The sequence below is a fragment of the Alligator mississippiensis genome, chromosome 10, assembly GCF_030867095.1.
Source record: "Alligator mississippiensis isolate rAllMis1 chromosome 10, rAllMis1, whole genome shotgun sequence".
Classification (NCBI taxonomy): domain Eukaryota; kingdom Metazoa; phylum Chordata; order Crocodylia; family Alligatoridae; genus Alligator; species Alligator mississippiensis.
Window position 1 is genome coordinate 19,439,457 of NC_081833.1, and position 20,806 is coordinate 19,460,262.

At 47.4% G+C, this 20,806-nt stretch overlaps 1 protein-coding gene across 2 annotated transcripts in view; it reads right to left on the bottom strand.

Moving 5' to 3' along the window:
• The window catches only part of ADORA2A (adenosine A2a receptor), a 38,006-nt gene extending 19,133 nt beyond the window's left edge, over window positions 1-18,873 (bottom strand). Inside the window, exon 1 of one of the 2 annotated variants that reach the window (XM_006272206.4) lies at window positions 18,765-18,873. The gene's annotated coding sequence lies outside the window, so the exon portion shown is untranslated. Of the gene's footprint in view, window positions 1-17,768; window positions 17,873-18,764 lie in introns of those variants that run through there. The other variant, XM_059713519.1, reaches the window with a different exon arrangement.
• Window positions 18,874-20,806: the final 1,933 nt, after the last annotated feature.

Genomic DNA, 20,806 nt, shown 5'->3' on the forward strand with positions numbered 1-20,806 from the left:
TTGTTTTCAAAGCAGATGAACAGAAAGAAATAGGGAGAGAACAAGACAGCCGGAAAAGGAGAGACAGAGAGAAAGAGCATGTGCACATGTGAGAAGGAGATAAGACAGGGCATGAGGTGGAGGGGAGAGATGAAGAAAGAAAAAGAGGCACATAGAGAGAAATGGGGAACAACTTGTGACATTAAGCAATAGGAAAAGGTGGGGAAGATAACTAGTAGGGCAGAAGTGCTGGACTTCAGGAAGGCCAACTTTGGTAAACTCAGGAAATTAGTTAGGGAGGGACTGACTGATAATAGCCTCGCAGAGATGGGAGTCCAGGAAGGGTGGTGTTTCTCAAGGAACTAATCCTGCAGGCACAAAAAAGACTATCCCAGTCCATATAAAGGGGGGCAAAAAAGCAAAGAAACCCTCTTGACTGAGCAGGGAAATCCAGGAGAGCCTGGTGAGGAAAAAAGAGGCCTACAGGCTGTGGAAGCAGGGGGCAGTCACCAAGGAGGAGTTCACCTGTTTGGGTCGAGCCTGAAGGGAAGCTGTGAGGAGAGCCAAAGCGGAGACGGAGCTTAGGCTGGCGACAAAAATCAAGGATAACAAAAGTCATTTTTCAAGTACATAGGCAGGAAAAAGAAAGTGCAGGATAACTTAGGACCACTTCAGGATGAACAAGGACAACTGGTAACAGATAGGATAGCTAAAGCAGAAATTCTAAATGAATTCTTTGCCTCCGTGTTCCTGGACACGAATACGAATATGCATCCCATTAGGACTTTGACAAGCCCAGGATAGACACCAGCCCACCAGCAGTTCATGCAGACCTAGTAAGGGGACATCTGGAGGGGCTGAATGTATTTAAGTCAACAGGCCCTGATGATCTTTACCCTAGTGTACTTAGGGAATTAGCTAAAGTCATAGCGGACCCACTGGCACAACTGTTCAAGCACTCTTGGCGCTCAGGACAAGTCCCAGAGGACTGGAAAAGGGCCAATGTGGTCCCTATTTTCAAGAAGGGGAGGAAGGAGAAACCAGGTAGCTATAGGTCGGTTAGCCTCACCTCTATTCTTGGCAAGACCTTTGAGAAAATAGTTAAAGATCACATTTGCGGGGGACCAGCAGGTAAAATAATGCTAAGGGACAATCAACATGGGTTCAGAGCAGGCAGATCCGGCCTGACCAACCTAGTTTCATTTTATGACTGGGTCACAAAATGCCTGGATGAGGGAACAGAGGTAGATGTTGTCTACCTAGACTTTAAAAAGGCCTTTGACACAGTGTCACACCCAATTCTTATAAATAAACTAAAAAACTGCAGTGCAGATTATTACACAGTCTGGTGGGTGGAAAATTGGCTTATGAGATGCACCCAGAGTGGTGGTAGATGGGTCAGTTTCTACTTGGAGAAATGTAGGCTGCGGAGTCCCCCAAGGCTCTGTCCTGGGACTGGTACTATTCAATATTTTCATTAGTGACTTGGACAAGGGAGTAGTAAGCACCCTGTCCTAGTTTGCTGTCGACACAAAACTATGGGGGGAGGTAAACACACTAGAGGACAGGAAGCAAATCCAGGCTGATTTGGACAGGTTGCGGAGGTGGACGGAACAGAACAGGATGCAGTTTAACAAGGATAAGTGTCATGTGTCGCACTTGGGGAGGAAGAATCATCAACACTCTATAGTCTGGGAGGGACCACTCCAAGCAGCACAACTGTAAAAGGGATCTCAGAGTCATAATTGACTCCAAAATGAACATGAGTCACCAATGTGATGAGATAATAAGTAAAGCTAACTGCACTCTTCCTTGCATAAGTAGGTGCATCACAAACAGGTCTAGAGGGGTGATACTTCCTCTCTATGTGGCATTAGTCAGGCCGCAGCTGGAGTACTGCATTCAGTTTTGGTCACCGCACTTCAGGAGGGATGTGGATAACCTGGAAAGGTTTCAGAGGAGGGCCACCCATCTGGTTAAAGGCCTACAGAAAAAACCCTATGTGGACCAACTGGGAGACTTGAACCTCTTTAGCCTCCACAAGATGAGGCTGAGAGGTGATCTTGTGACCACCTACAAACTCATCGGGGAGCTCAGCAGGAAGTGGGGGATACGATGTTTACCAAGGTAACTAGAAACAATGGACACAAGTTAAAAAAGAGCAAATTCAGGCTGGACATCAGGAAAGAGTTCTTTACAGTGAGGGTCGTCAAAATATGGAATAGGCTTCCAAGGGAGGTGGTGATGTCCCCTTCCTTGGAAATATTCAAAAGGAGATAGGACAGACACCTGGCTGGGGTCATCTGACCCCAGCGCTCTTCCTGCCTTGGGCAGGGGGTCGGACTCAATGATCTAATAGGTCCCTTCCGACCCTAATAACTATGAAACTATGAAAAAGCTATGCAGCTGTAAAGGGATATTATGCAGGTCTGTTAGAAGTGCCATACTGTATTAAATTAATCTGTGCCAGCTAGAGCCAAGATCTATGTTCCACATGGGCAGCACTGAAGAAACACCAAGTTAATTTCCACATCCTTCCAGCAGTGCAACAGAAATATACTGAGAATGACTAAACAGTGCATTAAAAAGTCCTAGAAAGCTGCGTGTGAGCTTCCTAATTCACACTTAGATTTTCATACAGGAGAATTTCAAGAACATCAAGATTTAAACCAGCTCACCATTTAAGGTTTAGCGAGATTTAACAATTATGTACCAGGCTGCTGAGTCAAAATCTTTGACAGATAAAAAGACAAGATGTAAAAGAGCAAAAATGACATGTGAAGTCACAACAGCTATAAAAATAGCAACACTCTATAAGAATTAGCCACTGACGCACTCAAATGAGACAAGATGCAGGGAACAATATGAGTACCTCCATGTAGTGCTTTACTTGCAACAGACGTAAATGCTATTTTACTTCACAGAAGTTGAGATTAATGGGGTGTTCTTTTCCACCTCAGCACTTTCTTATGCAGGTTTGTGAATCCCACATCAGCCCTACTCTGGCTTTGTTTAACCCCTTCACTGGCTAATCTTTGTCCAGCATAACTGTTTTCATTCAGGTTGGGAGTAACGACCAGTTTCAGTGCTCTTCATTCCAAAGAGCTCTCCCCTAGTTCATCTCATCTTTTCTGTAGTTTACCCCATCCTGCTGGACTAATGCTGTAGTTTTAAGCATAATGACACTATCAATTCTGCTAGATCAGTTCTTGAACATTTTATGTTACCCAGTTGTCTCTGTCTAATTTCCCCCTCTTTATTTAGTCACTGGAACCTTTCAGTTCAGCTCTTGCTTAGCTTCCTGGTTCCTTTTGTAATCTCTGGTCTTATTTTGCCATCAGAGTCTTTACTGTTCACTTTAGAATTATGTCCAGAAAGAAGAGGACTTAGTCTCACACTCCACTCCATTTCCAAGTGAGATGGAAACAATTAAAGCACTTTGCACAGCTGCCATATCTCAGAAGAGCAATGATGGGAGGTGAGCAAACATTCTAGCCAGGGCATGCTGACAGTTTATCTACTTCAGCACCAGAGTTTCTGTGGTTGCCGCTAATATCAGACAAAATATTAACACGGAGGCCATTCCTGCATTCTAGGTGCAGCAAACACATTGATTATAATGGGGGCAGCTGTCTAAGGTATAAATTGCCTCAGATTTACTCCCCTGCCTCCTTCATTTCCTGTGCTGTGGGGCAGGACAAATTGCCATTGAGCATGGGGCTTACTCTTTGATTGTAGAAGTAGTTGAAGCTCATTTTAAAATTAAATTTGCAAAGCAGGCGCAGTTGGTTCTGTTCAGGTTGCTAAGATATACTGAACTGGAGTAAAACAACATATAAGCCATGCAAAGGAGGAGATAAACCTATTTATTTGGTGGATACATTGATTTCTCTGAGAAACTTCTATTCCAGGTAAGCCCTTGCAGTTCACAGCCTGAACTGACAAAACAAATCTAATTAACAACTTGTTTTACTCACAGGGGAGGTGTATATTTAACACTTACTTAGGCCCTCCAGGGACCAGTATTATAAGCTTCTTGTAACTTAGGGAAAATAACCCCTAGGGTACAGCCTGCTGGACAGCTACAATTAGTATTGCTTTTCAGGCTCATGTCTTGTTCTGCTAATTGGATTATTTCTCCCTTGTTACTGTGGGCTATGTCCCTGCCTTCTCCCTGTTATTAAATAAACCTTTCTTGCCACTTGCAAACCCATAAACTGCTCCCCTGCTCACTTTTCTTGACTTGGAACACACAGTTCTATCTATCTCAGATTTCAGCCCCAATGAAAAACTGCCTTATGAAAATTCAATAAAGAATCTGAACAGCACGTTCCAGTGAAGCTGCTCACCACTGGAGGTGGAACAGGCTTTTGTTTTGGGGTGTTCCAATTGGCCTTGGACCGAGATGCTGCCTTCACAGTCTCCTGAGCGGCACCGGCTTTTTGTCTGATGCGAACGCTTGGAAATCGCTGATTCAAACAATATGTCCCAAATACATTCTTTTCCTGCTACTGAGGTTCACTTTAGGCCTCTTGTTGCATGTATGGTCTGCCAGTTTGCATCACTGTGCTGATGGTGAGTGGACTTACTCCTCTTAGGACTCCATCTCTTCATTCAATACTATTTCCCACTGTGGAAAACCACAGCTGACAACATCCACATCATTTTTAGTTGGATAGCTAGGCCTGGGGACATTCAGCAAGGTTCCCAGAAGAAGACTGGGCCACTTGGTTCAGGTTTTCTTAGACAATCTAGAGCCCCACAGCTACCAGATTGTGGACCTTTGTGACAGTGAAAACCCTGGGACCCTTTGTTATCAGCATGCAAAACTAAGCAACAAGAGAGATGCACAAAGGCTGGGAAGAAGGTTCAGACTGCAGGGAACTTTCCTAGCTGTGTAATGTGTCAGAGAGCCATGAGAATGTCTCATGTAATGAAGCCAAACCTACTGTGCTCTAACACTGCATGGCTTCAAGTGGAATAGGGGAAGCTAACTTCCAAACAGTGAAACCTACTGCTCTTTAGGGCCCAGGAAAGTGATGGAGGACTCAAGCCTGTTCCTTGACTCGCTGAGTGCCTCCTGTTCTCCACCCAAAAGCACTACCAATCCCATGGGGCCACTCAGGCTTAAATGACCTTCCATCTCTGGTCTAGTGTCCTGCTAGGCATGGCTTTTTCCTGCTGGTTCCAGGCTAGAGAAAATGAGAACCAGCAGCAGAGGAAATGGGGGAAAGTGACCCTACTAGGAGAAAACTCAAGCGTAACTGGGATCTGCCTTTCAGGTAAGAGTCCTGAATTGGCTCCACATTCCCTCCTGCTTGTCACTGGGCCTCCAATCATCCCAGTGAGAAATTTTACTGTTGCCATCCATATATGAATTAATCTCCACAGGACAAAACTGAGGACATGTCATACAGGGCTTTGTTCTCATCTGTCCTGATCCTACCACTAAGCCAGCAAGTTGGCACTGTTAATTCAACAGTGTGCTTCTCACTGGCAAAAGCTGGAGAAAAATATTAGGGCCAGCTGGGATTATTTTCCTCCCTTTGGAAACCCTTTCACTCAGGGGCTGACTCAATATCTCTGCCATTCTTTGGCTAGAGAACAGGCCTCATTCTCTTCTCCACCTCCTAAGAGATGAATATAAGGTGGGACGCATGCAGGCAGGACCAGGAATTGCTATAAGCAGGACATGGTTTCTCTGGTTTCCTTATTGGCTTTTTTATTGGTGCATTTTTAACTGACCTTTCAGTCATCTGCTTCCAGTAATAAGAGGAAATTAAATATTAATAATGGCCTATTTCCCTTGTGACTGTTCATTGTTAAAGAAGGTGGCAAATGAAACAAAGCAGACAAGACCACCACAAAGCACTATTATGTTTCCAACTTCCCAGGCGCATCAAAGGCCTGCTGCTCCCATACATCTGCTGGAAGACAGGAATGCTTGGCCCCCTTGGAAAGGTGATTGTGGATCTCTGTCCTGTGGACCTCTTGCCACATGCATTGCCCGTGCTTTGCCCTGAGCACCCCTGCATGGGTGAACTCTCCCGCTAGAGGGCACAGAACATCCCTGACAGTCAGAGAGAATCTTGCCTCATCTTTTTGCCCCATCCTTCTGGCAGAGGATCTCAGAAGAGGCAGTCTTCCAAGCCCATCAGTGCTTGTACTTTGGTCACTAATGAGTGGGCAGTGGTCCTCCTCTGGCCCCATGCCCAAGTACTCGGCCCACTGCAGCACTCCCCACCTCTGTCCACCCAGGGAAGAAGAGATGGAGATTCAGACATTCAGGCAGATTTCCCCACACTCAGTGGTACAGAGCACTCATACCTCCTCTACTGCCTTCCTCATGAAGGAATCTCTTTTCCAGAAGAGCAATCTACAGACATCAGGACAAGCAGCTAGGCTCTTTGGAGGTTCAGTAAAGAGAAGCCCTTGAGAATTTTACATCCAACAAAATGATGAGTTTGTCCATTTCTAACACCAAATCCCTCCACACCGCTCTCTCCCAAGCAATGACAGCCCACCCCTACACTCCAGCCCCCACCCCTATTCTTTCCTGGAGCACAAAGGCCCTTTTAAGAAAACTGCATTGTCCCTGATCCCAGTCCACCCTAAATTCAGCTAGGGGAGCAGCAATGATACCTCTGCTTTCCATTCACCTTCTTAATATGCTTCCATAACGTGGGTCCAGGCTGCCCTGCTCACATCAGAAGCAAACCCTAAGAAGCTGGCTGCAAATTAAATCTTCCATCACTGAGCCCATCATTTATTATGACTCTCTCCACTGCTGTATAAGTAACAGAGAGCATGTGGTAACTCTTACCCCACCAACCTGTATCTTCTGTCTCACTTCTGTTCTCCAGGTCCAAATTATAACTTCAAAGGGAGGAGAACAAAACATCCCCTGCTTCAGCAAGCAAGCAGAAACCACTTTATAATCATTCAGGAATGGGTAAACTGATGCCATGGTTCAACCCATGCATCCCACCCTTCAAGTATAAAAAGCAAATTAATAATCACTGCTGTGGTGACAGAGGATATTGGAATGGGAAATATCTGGCCATTGCTCTCTAAGCGGATGCTGTAAATGTTACAAAAAACAGAGCAAGAGGGAAACAGCCTGAAATAATGACTCCAACTCTAACACGCACCAAGAGTCAGTGTGAGCAAAGGCACACAAGGGATACACAAAGCAATTGACACAGTGGCAGGCAGATTAAAAATACAAACAAACAGCAAAAAAAAGGCTCCCCTGTGCCTACTTGAGCGGAGTCTCAATCATTGCCATAGACTGCAAGAAGGAAGAGAGATCACTGTAATGCACAGCAACATGCAAGATCCTAGGTCAATCCAGTACATCAAGAGCAAACAGCACCAATTCCAAGCACGCTGGAGTAAGCTAGATCATTAAACATGAAACAGGATAGAGAATGAACAGGATGCTAAATACAGGTGCAAAGAAACACACCCTGCTTGCTAACAAGTCACTATCTTAAACACCATTTAAAAGAGACTTGTGGTTTCTCTTGGGGAAGGATGAGGTTTCTGAGTTTTTATCTGTTTTCAAGAGATAGAGCTGGTGATCACACATCAAATGCGCCTTCACTTCTTTGTACAACACACAGGAAATACCAGCTATCTTATCTATTTCATTTTTACTTTAGTTGCCCTCAGCACTTGTTTCACCTGTAACTCTGTTTTCTAACTAGAGTGTCACCAGATAAAATTCCACTTCCTCCAGGCCTCTCATTCATTTTCCTCTGGGAAGTTTCTGGGTTGCTAAGGAAGAAGCCAATGGTTATAAAAATATGTCTGCTTGTCCTGATCAAGGTGGAAAGGAACTTGCTACAAACCAGTGCAGAGAATACTGTTGTACCAGTTAAACTGAGCTGGTACCTTCTTTCAGAAAAGATATCTACTGTCCTCTCTGTCCATACTTTTGCAGTGAGACTTTCTAGATCTACACATACCAGGATGTGCCCTTTCCCACTTCCCCCTCCCATGACAGGTGCCCTTAGGGGCATGCCACTTTTTGGGGTTAGTAACATGTCTTAGAACACCATTCTCCATCCTCTTTCCTTTTTGCTCTATCCATTTTGGGAAACAGTAGGATTAGCACCCTTTGAGACTGTGCTGAGCACACAGAGCTTGACCTCTTTCAAACAGCTTCTGCCTAGTTGTCCTGTAAGGCAGATGCTGCTGGAAACCCTCTCTACATTCCCTGTGTGCTCTGCAAAGCCCATCTCAGTGACTAGCCTAATCTACCAGGTTGCTCCTGGTGTCAAACACACCCTCCTTACACTTTCAACTGACCTAAACCATTTAGGTGACCTCTGTTACCAAATCTATTGAGTACTACCCAAGGCTGCTTCAATTTAGGACTTGCCTCCATAAAAAAAAAGTCTTCAAAAACTAGTTTCAGTCCCTATATCAACTTTACATTTATCAGCAGAGATCTTCCATGAATGCTGGTTTGGTGCATTGACCTCAGGAAGGAGGCACCACTTTCATAGATTTCATAGACATTAGGGACTGGAAGGGACCTTGCAAGATCATTGAGTCCAGCCACCCTGCCACAGACAGGAAGAAAGCTAGGATCAAGTTACCCCAGCAAGAAAAATATCCACATGTTTTTTGAAAGAGTCCAGGGTAGGTGCTTGCACCATCTCTGGGGGGCTGTTCCAGACCCTGGACACTCGGACCATAAAGAACTTTTTTCTTATGTCTAGTCTTAAATTGGTCCTCCTGGAGTTTATGGCGGTTAGACTTTGTTACCCCTCAGGAGCTCTGGTGAACAGCTGTTCTCCCAGGTCCGGATGTACCCCTCTTATGTAATTGTAGGCTGCTACCAAGTCCCCCCTGAGCCTTCTTTTTTCCAGATTGAGGAGTCCCAAGTCCCTCAGCCTCTCCTCATATGGCCTGCCCTCCAGGCCTTGGATCATTCGAGTGGCTCTCCTCTGGGCTCTCACTTATCCCTCTTCACGTTATCTCCTCAGTTCTTTTACTCCCAAGGTAATCCCTTCTTATACTTCTTTAATATGCTGTTACTGACCGAGCAAACCCCCTCCATCCTGTGGTATTCCTTGCCATATCCATGACCTTGCATGGATGACCTTGTTCACTCAGAGTTAAAGATGCACTTTTTCAAACAATGCTTTTGTTTTCCTCATTTAGTCTTATTTGTTTCTTGTATGATGCTTCAATTATTCTCTTATTGGACAACTTGCATTTTCACTGGCATGATTCACTGAGCCACTCATATAGCCTGTACCAAAGACATTAACTGTGACTTTTTCTAAAAAAAAAAAAAAAATCCTGTTTAAAATCCTTGTTTATAAAATATTTCAAGCATTTGCCTTTACAGATCCCAAAGGTCCCTAAATAAAAAACTCCTCTTCCTCTGGGCCGCTGTGTCATTTGGAAAATATACTTCCATTTATGTATCACAGCCTGTTACTTCTGCTTGTACCTACTTGGATTCACTCACACAGATTCCGACGTTGGACTTTGGGAAGAACATTAATTGCTAGTTAAAAAGGACTGAAATTTGGAAGCATTGGGTTCTCTTTTCAAACTATATACATGCTGGTCTGCATGCCTTACAGCTGTTTATAAATTAACAGGTTTGCTTAAGGGAGGAAAGGACCTAAACCCAGTCTGATGAAATAAGCTGTTATTTATGAAAAGTCATGGCTGTCTGGACCAGTCAGTCACTAAGGTGACACCCTGCCCTGCTTTGTGCTAAGCTTTTACCATGCCATATATGGCCTTGTACAGACATTCAGTTTCTCATAGGCGAGTTTCTTCTCTCCCAGGAGAAACCATGAATATATAGATAGTCAGACTTTTTCTCCCACAGTAAAAATGGCCACTCCAGAGTAAAAATAACCTGGTAACAACTTGGGTTAAATCACTCCCAGCAAATTTTTCCTGGAAGAGTGAATGTCTGTACATGCAGTAAATTTTGATAGGTTACTTTCCAGAACTGTCCAGGCTCAGGGACTGATTCAAACCTGGACTTATTTAACACTCAGCTTTTTGGAAATTTCAACAGCCAAGAGTATAGGTTCACAAGTCAGGCCTGGAGGACTGGGATCCTCACCATCCAGCACATGGGGATAAAAGTAAATGAGACACAAAAATATGCAGCACCTTGGGCACATTGTACAAAGCCCATCCCCACCCCTACACGAACACATCAAAGCCTGCTTTGTACTCAGATTCCAGAGGCTGTTGTTTTGGAGACACCATGCAACTCCTTGTAATGCCCATAGTTCCTGAAGAAATGGAGAGGGGGAAACAAAGGCAAATGGGTTAATGTCACAGTCCAGGAGAACAAGGTGAGATAGCTTCAGAGGCTCAGGTGTTAGGCAAGGAAAGAGACCTATCACTGTGCTACTTGCCCTGAGCAGGAGAAAAGTGCAAAGCAGAATGTGGAGAAAGCAGAACAAGGCCAAATTACACATCACTCTGCTCTGCATCTCTGCATTATTCATTTGAATGACCACATAACTCATTCCAGCAATGAGTTAACATACCTAGAGTGATCCCAACTAAGGTCAGCTCAGCACAATGGTTGCTGGCCCTGCCAGGAGGAATGGAAAGGAGGCAGGGGGAATTCTGGAACAACTGCTAGATAAAGATCATGAGGGTCCCCACTACTCTGGATTGGGATAACACACAGGTTATAGATACAGCAAAACACAGACACTGAATGTATCTAGGTCAGCTCTAAGCTAGCAGATCCTGCAAGGCCTGATCCTGCAAAGGCTCCTGGGAGATCCAGAATAGTATCTGCTTCACTGATGAAGGCAGCGGGGAATACTTTGCCCTTTGCAGAAAACATCCCAGCAAATAACCTCTTACCCCCACATTTCTAGGAACTCCTCACCTGCAATTCCTCCACCTCTGATAGGCACCAGGAAAATGAGTTCATCCCTTACACTAATGCATCCTCATATGCCTTACCTAGACTCTGTTTAAACCTCTCTAGTGAGGGGGGTTCATAAACTGTTGTTTCATAAATATTGTCTCAATATCATTATTTGCAGGTGCTCCCTAAATGCCAACCAGAGCTCGATTTCCAGGCTTCAGGCCTCATTACCCCACCTGGCCTTTATTTTATTACCTCTTAGATAATTAGAACCTTGCCACATGCCACCCTACAGGTATAATCAAAGACAAATGAGACCAGTGGAGTTGGTTTCATTTCTCTTTCAAACTTTTCCCTCTGGTGGTTGCTGCATTTTACATACTCTTCTCTGGATTTGGAATACATTTTCTAATTGCTCAGCATAAATTATTAGCAGTGGGAATCCCAAAAACATGCACAGAGCCCTACATCTGGCCTCCATACTTTGTGCCAGAAAATCAGCCAAAATGCCTGTCCTATCTGATGCATTCTATCACATCCTATATTACAGCTCTCTGACCCAGCAGTAGGCCCCAGTGAAGGCAGCCTCCTTATCCAGCACAGGACTTAAATATATACTTAAAAGGTTTCCTGAGTAGAGATGGACTTACACATGTGCTTAAACACTTTGCTGAAGCTAGGCCTGAAGCCTTTAGACTAGTATCAATTTGAATTACTGCAAAGACAATTTTTTTTGTTGCCTTTTCTCCAAGCTCTTTTGATCATTCTATTAGTGGTTCGTCAGCCCACTTTAGAACCTCATCAGAGTGCATTTATCCAAATGTTTTTGTTCCAACTTTTCTATTGCATTACTGCATTTGACTGTACAAGGATGCTAATAAATATCACGTCTGCCGAATCCCCTCAAGTTCTAAATCTGTAATCAGATCAAAAGTAGACTAGCAGCGTGTCTGCCCAATTTGATTTTCCAGAATCCAAGCTGTCAGCTCCTCATCAGGTTACACTTTACGGAATTATAAGTCAAATCCTTTATTATTTTCTCTTGCATTTTACCAAGGATATAGGTTGGACGTGACTGTAAATAGCTATAAGGTTTCCTCTGCTACTTGTTTAAGAATTGACAGTGTTTGCATGTCATCGTGCCATAAAAACCTACATCTGTTTTGTTTAGGAATAAGCACCTAATAAAACTGATTCCTGCACTTGGTACTTGCATGTTATTTTACCTGTTGAACCTAGCTACTTAATCCTTGTAACATACCTGTAAGGAACAAGGTCTTTTTCCCATATTACAGTTGAGAAAGCTGAGGTACAGAGAAGTTCAAGTAACTTGGTATAAAGAGTCTGCAAAAGAGGTGGCATTAGAATATAAGGACTCCCAGAACCCAGTCCTTTTATTTATACCTCCCTCCACACAACCTCTTTTTCTTAGACAAACTCCTGCTGGAGTCCAGCTTTTTCAGCAAGTTGCCTGGCTCTTCCTAATATCCAGATGCACTCCTTCAGGATAAGACATTCTAGTTTTTGAGATCAACAGGGAAATTCTGTTTTCCATCAATGAGAAAACACTGCTGTAGACAGTCAGGGACATAGTGCTGAATAGCTCTCCCAGGAAAACTCAGCCTGCTGCTTCTGAGCTACTCTTTACCTGTGGATCTTAGGGGTGCACTGATAGAGATTTTTTAGGCCGATACTGATGGCAAATTTTGGGGTGGCTGCAGCCCCTCCTTGTAGCCTCCCTCCCAGTGCTGCCACCACCTGCCCTGAGCACAGCACAGCCCAGCCCTTTGCCAGGAAGTGCCCAGTGCCACCCAAGAGCCCCTGCCCTTGCCCTACACACAGATCCAGGGGCATATGCCCTCCCCTGCCATGCCCTCCCATGGTGCATGCAGTGGCGGGAGCTGCCCCTCTCTCCCCGGATGAGCTGCTCACGGCTGTCTTGTGCCCCAGCCCAGCTGGGCAGCGCCTGCCCTAGCCCCATTCCCTCCCTCACTGCAGGCCCCCCTGCCCATGGCCCTTCCCTCACAACAGACTTACCAGCTGGACCCAGCTGCTCTCCGGGCTGCTGAGCTCTACTCCTACAGGGCATTTATCAGCGACATTATCGGCCACATCAGCCAAAAAAAAGCTGATTGCCAATACTGTCAATTTTCCTTATTTCATAGACATTGATTTCATAGACATTAGGGCTGGAAGGGACCTCGGAAGATCATCGAGTCCAGCCCCCCGCCCAAAGGGCAGGAAGTCAGCTGGGGTCAAAGGATCCCAGCAAGATAAGCATCCAGTTTCATCTTGAATAGATTTCATAGACATTATTGGCATTTTGGTGCCAATCCGATTTGGGACCCATGTATCAGTGCACCTCTAGTGGCTCTTTGTAAAAATGTTATCAAAGGTCTTTTTTTTTTTAGTGCCTGCACTGAACTGCAGAAAGTGCTTCCATAAAGCCAGAAAAGTGACACTGTGCTGGAAGTTTAACCTATATCAATGGTTCTCAACATTTATAGACTCAAGGCACCCCCTCAGTAGACTCAATGCACCCCTCGGAAAATACCAGCTCTCATGTTTTGCTAGTTTTTTGACAACAGGAAAATAATAGAGCAATTCTTCTCTTGCAAAGAACTCAGAAAGACCACAACAGGGTGGAATGCTTGTAACACTATGGATTTCTATGTGAAATCTCTGGGTGTATCTTGTGAATCATGTTTGCGCACCTAACATTGTGTGGTACCCCATAGCACTCCTCAAAAGGACCACAAGACTGAGAATCACAGTCATAGATGAGGTACTGGGGTACAAACAGGCACTATTCGCACAAGCAAAATATTACTGTGACCTCTTCTGGAGAGCACAGGGACTCCAATCCCCAGCAAATGGATGCTGGATCACAGAAAGGAACTCCACTGACATGCAGCAGTACTCCTCTAGTCCTTCAGTGGGCAGCTCAACACAACTTGGTTTTTACTGTAGGCTCCAAGGCAGATAAAACATTAACAACCCTCTGCCCCTTCTCAGATCTGCAACATTATGCAGTTTGGTGGATGCTCATCCACCAGGTCCAGAAAGGGTGGATAAGAAGAGCAGCCATCTTTCTCCCTAAGGCCAGGCCACAGATGACGCCTGGAGGGAGAACAAGCACTGAGAGTCTTATATGCCGAAGCCCAGGCCAGAGAGGCTGCAGCTGGACAACGCGTGAAAATCACTCACACCCATGGGCAGATCCAGGATTTTGTAGAGGAGGTGGAGGATGCAGCGACAGAAGCAGCGGACCTTTTAAGTCCCTAATTCAGGGAGGAATCTCCCTTGCCTGCTCTTGGCACCCCTTCCCTCCCCCTCCATGCTCAGCTGCACCAGTCTTCCTCTCCCATTCCCCTTTACTCCACCTCTTGCTGTTGCTGTCCCCAGCTGATTTGGGGGCAAGGGGAGCACCAGAGCTGCTCCTGCCCCACTCCAGCCAGGCAGAGCAGCCATGCAGGCTCAGCCAGCGACAGCAGCAGGCAGGTTCCTCCTCCCTGAGCCTCTTCCTGGGCTAGCAGGGAACACCCAGGGGGACCTGGCAGAGATGGGGATCCTGCCCTCTGCTGCCACTGGCTGAGCCTGGCCCCCACATAGCTCAGCTGGAGCAGGGCAAGCATGGCTCTGGTGTACCCCATCCCTGAGTCTGCAGGGCAGAGGCAGGAGGGAAAATGGGAGAGGAGGGGAGGGGCTGCTGACAGCAAGAAGGATCCTTATCTGTTCTGGGGACTTAAAGTCCCTGGCAGTTGCTCCTTCAGCATGGTCCCAGAGGGGGGTACAACTGTACCCCTCCTTACACCACTGAGAGAGCTCACAGCAACCCCTTGTCCTTGTCCCGCTGACAGGAGGTGGACCTCAATACTAGGCTTGCTGCAGTCCGGGGAGGGAGCACAGTATAAATAAGTGCTTTAGGAAAAACTTAAAGGACTCTGAACAGCCCATGTATGTCAATCACGCATAGCCTAACCACCCTCCTAAAGAAAGGCAAAGGAGGAGAGGGCTTCCCTGCCCCAAATAAACTGATGGAAAGGAGGTCAAGCCCAGCAGACAGCAATGCCTCCTGAACTGCTGGGTTTTTTTACTGAGCATCTGTGGGGGGTGAAAACCCATAAACACCTTCTGTTTTTTCCCTAAACCTTCACTTACACCTTGACTTTTCCTTCCTGTTTTTAAGAGGGTTTAATCACACAGCTCAACCAAAACCTTGTTACAAAAAATTAAACCTGCTTATATTTGAATGCAGTAGTGGACAGTAAATTTTATGGAAAATCCTTCTAAAATATCAGCAAAAAAGAAATACAAACATAAAAGCTTTGGCAAGAGGTACTTGGAATTGTACAGCCCTCCCACCCACTTCGTGTGATTTTGCTCAAAGCTCTCTACTGCTAAGGCAAAAATCTCCTGGACTTAGGGAGAACTGATATTTACACACAGACTACCGACTCCTTGTACTGAAAGGAGAAAAGACCCTCTGCCTCCTTTTTTTTTCCCTTTTCTTTTTGAACTCTTGCTGCCTGATGTACTTTTTTATTTTCTATGCATACATGCACATGTGTATGCACACGTGGGTTCCACATACAAATTTGGAGGATCGTGAGCCTGGGCTAATAAAGGTCAATCTGTCTGCCGCATTAGAAAGAATTTGATTTCCACATTACTCTGCATAGTTAATTATATTTCTATTGGCTTTTTTATTGAAATTCAGTGAGTGGATTCTGCCGCAAATCTAATCCAATCTGAGGACTTCCTCTATTGCTGCTAATCACTTAGTTTGGTGGTTTTTTTGGAGCTGGCTGGTTCTGCGGCCACCACTTGAGACAAGAGTCGTGTATTTTGTATAAGCTCATGTTTCTATTGCATGTCGGAGGATGTATTTACCAGTTAGTAGAGTTATTTAGTTACTGCAAGGCTGAGACTTAAAGGTCTGATAAGGAACTTGAAAACAAACATGCTCAGAGGTAGAGTTATTTAACAGATGACCATCTGCTTGGTAAAATAATTTTGTTTTAAATAGTTAATAAACATGGCCTTAATTACTATTTACCCAAATGACTCACACTAACTTTTTTCTGGTAACCCTTTCCGTTTCCTCCACTACATATGATAGCAAGACTATCAAGCACTCTGTCAAAAGTATAGCACCTGCAGGTTTGCAATAGCTCAGAGACTTGGGCTCCCGTGGCACTAAGATTTGAAACAAGATTAGAGAGCAACTACCTGGTGCTTTAATGGAGTGTCTGAAAGGCACCTCAGAGAAGAGGAAAAAGCCACTCCCCTGGCTTCCTCCTTCAGTTAGTGCCTCATGCTCCGCCAGGGAGCGCAGCCTCTGAGGCAGCAACTCTGCCCAGGTGCCCCGCTGCCAGAGGGACAATTTGAAAAGAACAGGGGCTGAAGGAGTCCCATGCATCTCTTGGCTTCTCATAGTGCCTTGGAGTCACAGCTGCTGGCGCCCAGCCCTGTGAGCACCCATTACAACGACACTCCTTCCCTTAAACCACAGCAGAAGGGGACACTAGATGAAGCAGCAGCCTTTTTAACAGACACTTCTGAAGGTTCAGGAAGCAACCAGCACGGTCCATGTAGAACCTCCCAAGCCAGGATCTCAGCCCAGTCAGGATCCCCTCCCCCACGCTAAATTACTGGATTCCTATATAGCTACCGCTTCACTACTGAAACCTGCACGTACTGAAACTCAGATGACTCCCTGGTCACAGCAGCTGGAGACACCAAGGAAAGGCTGCACAGCCTTGAGCCTGCTGTCAGTGGGTGCGTCTACATGAGATGCTAACTGCACAGCAGCCGAATAGCGCTGCAGTCATGTGCTGGGCAAAACCTGTGCTAATATGCTTCTGCGCAGTAATATTAGGGTACTGTGCAGTTAGCATCCATAAAAACCCGTGTGCCAGTGCTACTGCGCAGTCGCACCAGTTACTGCGCGTTGATCTAGTACTTGGTTATCCAAGTACTAAGCTTAATGCTCGGTAACTACGGTGCATTAATGAACGTGTAGATGCACCGAGCGTCACCTAAGAAAAAGGAACTGGGTTTTTGTATCTGAAAAAGCTGTTTAATTTGACTCATCACCTGATTTCAAAGCAAGTGAAAACCCCCCAGTGTTAAATACCACGAGAACGCTTCGAAGCTGGTGAACGCTCCAGCGAACCCCCCCCGTTTTATGACCAAACACTTGCAGGAATCTGCAGGAGCATCAGGTGTGACAGGGGACATGGAGGGATGGAAACAGGGTGGGGACGAGCACTGGGGAGTCCAGGGGGCGCGGGGCAGGGAGCCAGAGCAGGGTGGGGCGAAAGCCTGGAGATTCCAAAATCAAAGGCGGGCGGGGGAGGGGGACAGAGGAGCTGGCTGGGACCTAGGAATTGTGATGGCAAAAAGAAAGGAGCACAGTCTTGGGGATTTAAGCAAAGGCAAAAAAGATAAGCAGACGGCACAGAAGGGAAGGGCAGGCCTGACCCATCACAACCCCCGAGGGAAGTTCGGTGGGGGGGATTCAGACCCAACACCCCTGGAGCGGGCGCCAAAGTCCCTCCTCCCCGCGGGTGCCCAAGCGGTGCAGGGCCCCGGCTCCCCCAAGCCCGCCACGCGCCCGGGGCACGCGGGCCGCCCTGTCACAGCGCACACACGTCCCCCGCGCCCAGGCACGTCGGGCCGGGAGGAAAGGCGCGCGGACGCGGACGGGGCGGACGCGCCGCCGGGCGAGGCGCGAGCTCCGGGGCCAGCAAAGCGCAGCAGCCGCTCGCCGCAGCCCGCTCCCCGGCCCCGCCAGCAGGGGCTTGGCGGCCCCGAGCCCACGCGCCGGGCGGGGGCCCTCGCAGGCGGGACGTGCCCGAGCCGGCAGCACCGGCGACCCGCCCCGCCCCGCCCCGACCCCGCCATCACCCACCTGTCCCGGGCCGCGGCTCGTGCTCCCGCCGGCGCCAGCCTGGTCCCGGCTCCGCCGCCCGCGTGCCGCCCGCCCCATTGACTGAGCCCCGGCGCGGCGCGCACCGACATGCCGAGCTCGGGCTCCGCGGCGCCCCCTGCCGGGCAGCGCTGGCCGCTCCGGGCGCCCCGGCCCGGGGGGAGGAGACGCGCCGCCGCGGCGGGGCAGCCCCAGGACGGGAGCGCCGCGGCTACTGCACCGGCCCCGGCTCCGGCAACGCCCCGGGACGGGACAGCGCGAGGCCTCCAGCGCAGGCACTCCTGGCCGAGCCCGGCCCCGGCCCGCCGGGCGAGACCGCGCCCCCGGGGCACTGACCGGCCTTTGCCCAGCGCGAGTGCGGGGCCCCGCCGCTTCCCACGGGGAAGGTGGCAGCCGCACCGGGCTCCAGGGACCCTTCCCCGGGCTTCCCTGCCGCCACTCTTATCCCTCAAGTAGAAACCCTTGAGGAGACAGTTCACCTTCTTGGGCAAGTGACCTACGTGCCTTTGGCCCTGAGCTCAGAGACCACCTCAGCCCGTCCGGGCTGCCAGGGGTTTTGGCTGAGTTCCTTTTAAAACTTTTCCCTTAGCTGCCCTCTCCCTCGCACTCGGCTCCGCACGGAGCATTAGCCAGCTGCCGGCTGGAACAGACTTCCTGAAACCTAAGAGTTTGTTAGAGTAGGGATAGCCCATAACTAGCAACGGTCATGGCAGACATCCTCTAAACCCTGATTTGGGAGAGGTGAAACGGAGTTAGTGCTCGTGCTGCCACCCTCCTGCGCTCTTGCCTTCACAATCCGTTCAGCATTTGCCTACATTGGGGCAATTTGATTTTGCAAGTACTAAAAGGAGGAAAAGTCACTTTGGCCAAGAGATCCTTCACTCACTGCCAACATCAGCCAAACCAAGGGCAGAGGGAGCACCACAGACTCTTGGTAACTACAAAGGCCTTTTTAGAGTCCTGGGGACTGTCACGTACCTTCAAGTGCACGGAGCGCTTTGTCTCGTCTCTGAACAAGGCCAGGTCCTCTGTAGCTGCCTGTATCTTGCAGGTACATGTCCAAGAACTGGATCCCAAGATCTCTTCTTGTGACGGTGGTGGGGGTCACAGCAGATCTATGTATGGTTGTTTGTAAGTATGTTCCCATGACCATCTGGCTCTCCTTTGATGACTTCCATAAACTCCTCCCTGTTCTCCTGGGGGCTTTCAGACAGCAACGGAACAACCTTCTTCCTAGTAAGGAAACAGCATTTATCAAGCAGGGCCAGCTAGTTCACCGTGCAGAGTGGCCAGGGGGTGATGAATGTGTCTTGCATCCAAAAAGCCCGTTTCCAAAGATCTTTACACAAGCTGTGCCCAAGAACAGATATCACTTGGCCTTGCACTGCTGAAACAGATGGGGGCTCTGGGGTTAGATAGGCAAAGAAGTGCTCCAGACTCTTTGGGGGACACCTGGTATCTAGTCTTGACTGATTCATACGTGGGAAAGGGAGCGGGCATGGCTCACCACAGACTTTTGGCTGGTTCAAAGATAGGGAAAGCAATTCAAAGAGTTTCAAACGTTTTTCCTCTGAGCAAAAGGATCACAGTTGAGAAAAGCTAAAGAACCAGTGCTATCACATCACAGCATATACTTATTTTATACAGGACAATGAAAGGCTTCTTCAGCAAGGCATTAGCTAGAAGCAACATTTCTATGGGGTAGTACCAGAACTCACTACTAGATGGAAGATGCAAAAATGAAACCTCCAGAATACCCAGACGTCAAGTCAGTGGTGCTGCAGCGTGACGGGCTGCTTGGAAGTGACCTGAGGGATCCAGTGCTGCAGGCTGCACTGGAGCAAGTATAACAGATGGAAGAAGGCAGCAGCACCTGCACCATCCCACTACAAAGAGCTACGTTAACACTAAGGTTATATACATCTCATCATCTCACTGCTACCATGGGATGAAACAGGAGGTGTGGAGAAAAGGCCAAAACACATATCAGAGCTCAGCATCAGATGCCAAGCGCTCATCCACTAGTTAAGAGACTCTGCAACTGGAATCCTGGTGGGAGTGCTAGTTCTCTAAATGCTGCATAGAAGTAGTGACAGTTTTAGAAGTAGGCAACTGTCCCCCTTGGATGTTGCATAGACTAGAAATCCTCCAGATGAGCTGCTATCTACTTCTAGGAGTTACCTGGTTTTTTGACCAGTTATTACTTTTTTTTTTTAAGCACAGTTGATCCAACTGCCAGACTGGCATTTAAAGAAAAAAACTTAACCCCTATGAAAATCCTCATTCTTGGCAAGACCTCATGCTATTCATGGTTGAAAATGGGAGCCCTTAGCATGGAGAAGGGATGCAAGGAGCATCTGTCCATCCAGGGGCAAGTGTACAAGAGATTTTTGTCAGAGGAAGAGGGTGAACCAAAATGGCACCTCAGTCCACAAGCCCACTTCCACTCATTTCCAGGTGCTGGCTTGTGGATGCAGCAAATGGGGAAATGAGCAAAGCAGCAGGGAGTGCTGGCATCCAACAATGTGAGAGGGTGGTCTATGTACATTAATTTTTTTATCCCTCACAGAACTGTGGGCTCCAAGACCTCATGCACACATGCTATTTGGCAAGTTTATTTCAGTTGTACCATGTCCACAGAGCAGTGGCTCCTTCAAGCAATCAGTCTGCTGGGGGACAGGACAGGCACCTACAACACAGAAATTGTGACCCATCAGGAACACATGGTCTTCTTTCTTTCTGGTGACAGGCTGAGTGCATGAGATTTATTAAGGAGGTTTTGATTGCACTATTGCAAAGGCCTCAGTCAGGGATCTGGACCCTATTGCAAGCAGCTAATCTAAGCCTACAAATGCCAGAAACCACCATCCGCTAATGCTCTCCATACCTTTGCTTTGCCACTCATCATCTTCCTTGTTTTCCCATCCAGTCCCCATGATGCTCTCATATATGGCTTTGCTGACTTTGAAGCTTGTATTCCAGGCACATCTGCCTTCATTGACAGTTTGATGTGGCTTTCC